Source organism: Pteropus vampyrus, unplaced genomic scaffold (genome assembly GCF_000151845.1).
Source record: "Pteropus vampyrus isolate Shadow unplaced genomic scaffold, Pvam_2.0 Scaffold73, whole genome shotgun sequence".
Lineage (NCBI taxonomy): Eukaryota > Metazoa > Chordata > Mammalia > Chiroptera > Pteropodidae > Pteropus > Pteropus vampyrus.
In genome coordinates this window covers 1146871-1151827 of record NW_011888854.1, presented here as the reverse complement: position 1 = coordinate 1151827, position 4957 = coordinate 1146871, and the positions used below count along the sequence as shown (strand labels likewise).

General features: G+C 33.3%; 1 pseudogene; it reads right to left on the bottom strand.

The window, feature by feature from the left end:
* Positions 1-1274: 1274 nt before the first annotated feature.
* On the bottom strand, positions 1275-1664 carry LOC105293455 (annotated as a pseudogene).
* Between the last annotated feature and the right edge of the window lie 3293 nt (positions 1665-4957).

Below are 4957 nucleotides of genomic sequence, written 5' to 3'. Positions count from 1 at the left end.
AGACGTAACATTATCTATATAAATAATTATTAAAATATGTTTTACCGAGGAGGAAATTAAGGACATGTTAGAGAACAAAAAGCAAAACGTAGTCTGTACCTAGTGTGTGCTCTCAGATATGACAGAGAAATATGTGGTGGCAGATTTACGGAAAATAATGCTAGATCTTAAGGTTTATGGCTCTAAAATGAAATGTATTGGATACTACATTTATGATTAGATATTGTCAGAAATCTCAGTATGTGCTGAAATTATACAGAAACAAATATACAGATATAATTTAACTGAGAAGACATATTTTCACATTCCTCATAACTATTCATTTTAAAGATGCTTTTCTCCTTGCAAATGTACAATGAAGAAATGCCTAATCATAGCGTAGCTGGGCTAATTTTAAGTACGAAAAGTATTTTGAAAAAACGATTAATATTGAATGAATAGATGTACTGACTAACTTATATACAGGTACCTCACACACTAACCTCTCCTTTCTTAACATGACCCTGATTGTCATTTGGCAAAACATCTCTTCCTTATGGTGCTCAGTGTTCCTGAAACTTTTAACAAAAACCCTGTCCTCTGTCTCCCGCAGGAGAGTATCGATGTTATCAGAGGCCCTCAAAGCAGAAACTTGCTAAGTTCTTACTTCTTTACCACTCTTTTCCATTGGGCTTCCTACCTTGAGTTTACACTCCTATCTGTGTAATACAGTCTGTAAGCGCTTTCATATATTTTTCTACCACACACTGGTCATGTAATTTTTGGCAAGTTACTTAATTTCACTAATTATCACTTATCTTATATATAAAATAAAAATATTCATAGTATTTACTTCTAGTTTTTGATGACAAAAATAGACGATTCACCTAAAGTGTTTATCCCAGCGACAGATAATATTACGAATTCCATAAACTTTAGTTATGCCTTCTATGTAGTTATCTTAGTTGATGGTAACCAATACAATGAGTGATTTTTTTTTTTTAATAAATTTTAAAAACAAGAGAGACAAAAGACATCTTGGTACCCTCCCACTGGCGTGCGGGCATGCCAAAGAAAGGCTGCTGTCTGGGTTACTTTCCTTTTGGCTTTTGACCATTTACGCTGTAGTGCAGCTGCATTGGATGCTCTATCCCAGCCAGGACAGAACACAATGTACTTGAAGTCTCTGAAAAATGAGGAGTCTAATGTCTCCCAGAGCTGTGCCCACTTCAAAGCACTCGGTGCTGACCCACCGGGGTTTACCAGGCTGACTTTTAAAGCAATTCTTTTTTTGTTTAGGATTCCGCTTCGTCCTCAGCGCTGTCATCGCTGTTGGCATTCTCCTCTTCCTCTTTCCTCTTCTCCTTAAGTATTTTCAGGTATTCACTAGCTAATATCTTCTTTGGTAATATATCTGCGAGAAACTGAGAAGTTTCTGGCTTCTCCGCGGTATTTGATGAATCACTGTAAGCGAGCGCTTTCTTTTCTTTTCCACTGCCATGTCTGTAGGAATAAGTGGCTAGATATTGAACTAAGACCAAGGTGGCCTTAGCCGTGACCACCACCGCCTCCTGGTTGATGCTGGACACCTCAGGGGAGTGCTTCATGATGACCCGCATGCAGGATAGAGGCAGCGACGCTCAGCTCTGCTCCTTGCACTTGTCTCTGCCCAGAACCATGTCCATCTTTGACTGAGTGTTTTCCAATGAATAAAAACAGAGATATCTGGGAATGGATTAGAATAATTCTCTGGTTACCTGGTATGAGATAAAATATATTCCGAGTGCCCCAAACTTTTAAAATATCCCAGTAAGATAATTGAAAAGATAGTAAAGATTTTGCATTATATTGGAAAAACTACCTTAGGAAAAAAATGTTTTTCCTGACCATATATGTGACTTATTTAGAGAAAATTTCACCTGAATGACATTCAGGAGAAACAAGAGCTAGCTGAATTTAATTTAATGCCATATTTTTCAATATTGTATATACTCATGATGGCACACACCTGTTATCTCTTTTCAGATCCATTTCTTTCCAATCAGAATTTGATTTTTTTCCCCTATATAAATGGATCCCTTTAAAGATAAAATTTAGGAATATAATAGCATCTTCCAGTATAAGGGTAATTATAGAATTTAAAATATCTAATTCTTATTCTTACTTGGTAAGTGTTTATAAAACCCACAAATGTGAAATATTGGGATTGGTTATATTTATAATTTTAAAGACAATTCATTAATTCTTTGACATGTATGATATTGTAAGAGAAATAAAAATCTTAAAAGCTACCTAGTTCCTATCATTATCTTTGATTAAAAAAGAAACAAATTAAATTCCATGGTCCTAAAAAGATCCATAAGTAAGAGAGGTACATTTTTTAAACTATGCTTCTCTTTTCTCTTTTTGATTACCATTGTCATGCACTAACAGCTCAATTTGGAATAAAAAGAAACACACGCACAGCCCTCTGATCTTTGCTGTTAAATTAGTTCATATAGATGTTCCTAGTTCATTTTTGTCATTCCGATTTAGAGTTGATCACAATTTTATTCACATCTTTAGATTCTTTGAAAACTGAACTAGATTCAAGCCACCAGGTATTCATAACTATACAGTCTTATATATGTTTATTTGCTTTTCTATAATAAATAAAAATGTGGTCTTTCCTATTTTTATTTCATTCTTTAAATTTATGCAAGTATATGTGTGGCTGAAACCAGAGCAAAACTCTTTTGGGGTATTGTTGCAAGATGAAAGTCGAATAAGTATTTGGGTACACAAGAAATGGTGAGTGCACTTTAAGAATTAGTCATTCATTTAAACATATTAATTTTGTTATCTATAGGAAGAAATGCTAATGTATCAGTGTACAAAAGCTGTACGTAATAAAAAGCTAACAACCTTCAGGGTATCCATTCACCATAAAACTAATTTCACACCTAGTCTATTATGTAATGTGCTATGAAAATAGCTCTTTGCTTCAAGATATCATTATATTAGCTTGCATGTGCAATTTTGGTTCTCTTCTTTGAAATAAAGATTGCACACACAGTAGTAAGCAAACTCCTAGACTTGATCCATAAATTCATTCTTATTTTCCACATTTAGAAAATCTATGTTTCTATAATAATTCAACCACAAGAGCATAACTATAGGTAAAGAAATAAAAGCATTTGTAATCCACACATTCTATACTAGCTGGGATGGTAGACGAATATGTGTGGTGATTTCACCACACTGACCTTCTCTCCCAAATACATTTAATATAATTTCTGATCTACGTTAGCGGAATTCTACCAACTTACTATAGGTGACTTATTTTATTTGGTTAGAGATCTAACTGTAAATTTCTACTTAAAACTCCAGTTAGTTCATGGCTTTAGAAGTCCACAATTCTGACACACTTTTAATTTGATACCTATTGCATTTTCTTCTTCTTTCAATTCTTACTCTTTCCGTTCAGACTTTTGAGCATAAGTTCTTTTAAACTTAAGTCATATGAATGCTAAATATCAGTTCAATGATAGGTTTTAGAAATGGTCCATGAGAACCTCTACTGAAAAGCCTGTACTTGAAGCAAGATGAAATTACACAAATGAGGTGTAGTTTATTAATTTAGTTTGACTAATATTGGCCAATATATATTCTTTTAAAGTTGAATATATTACCATATTTAATATTTTATTAAGTTTGGCTAGTTATTTTACAATTGATTTTAAATAACATTCATATACTTAAAAGTTAAAAAATTCTGTACTTCTATAAGACCTAGTAAATGTTGTTAAAACTTTCCTCTGAAATAAATCTCCACATTATTAATATTGAGTAGATACAAGAAAATCATGATTCATGGGTCCAAACACATTAATAGATTTGATAAAATCATTCACTGCTCATATCTGAATCTGGCATAGAATAGGCACTTATTAAATATTTTTGACTTATGCATCTATAACCATGACATAAAAAATATTTAGATGATCAGAGTATAGATAAAGCATTCCAGAAGATATATTGCCTAAGGAAGGGCATAAGTGTTTTCATTCGGCCCAGTATTTAGAACTAATATCTATAAAGCACTTAGTATCTACCAATCACAGTTCTAAGTATATTACATATATTAAAGTACTAAATCTTTGCAACAACCCTGTGAGATAGATACTATTATTATCTCCGATTTAACACTTGAAGAACTGAGACAGTGGGAATTTGAGTATCCATTTCAAAGTTATCACCTGGTGAGCGGTGACTCAAGTCCAAGATGCTTGGCTAAGTGTCCATACCTACCCCATTAAGTTGTAAAATGATGAGTTAAATACATTAAAAAAAATAACTCCAAACACTAAAAGTAAACATATAAATGGAACACAATAGAGCATCTGGTACTTATATTGACAAACAAAAGTTCACAAAAGCAATTAACAAATTACATATCTGTAATTGTATTTTATTACTAATAACTGCAGTTTTGCTATAAACAGTTCTGAAATTTTAAAAATCACTTTCTATGTTTCTAGTGGCAGCTCTGTCGTCACTCATGGATTTTAAAATATTCAGTATTTCTAGGGTTCACAGTAAATTAACTTTAACCCTCATACGAAAGCCTCATATTATTAGCTAAGTCCGTTTCTCAGAAACCAGCACAACCAATGGAAGTGTGTGTGTGTGTGTGTGTGTGTGTGTGTGTGTGTGTGTGTGACAACAGTATTAATAATAACACATAAGTCAGTTTGATTCTAGATCTCCCAGACCTTGAGGTACCCTTCAGCATCATTTCATTAAAAAAAAAAAAAAAAAAATCTTAGTAGCCCATCTTTGGAAGTCCCAAATGCTGAAGTAAGCTATGCCATCTGTCTGGAGTAAGCATTTCACTCAGTTCCAAGAACACTCCTGCTTACATTTGTCCAAATATTAATAACATCAAACTGCGACAGATCCTTTGTTGGGTCTGATTTCACAGCATTTCCTACTTGAA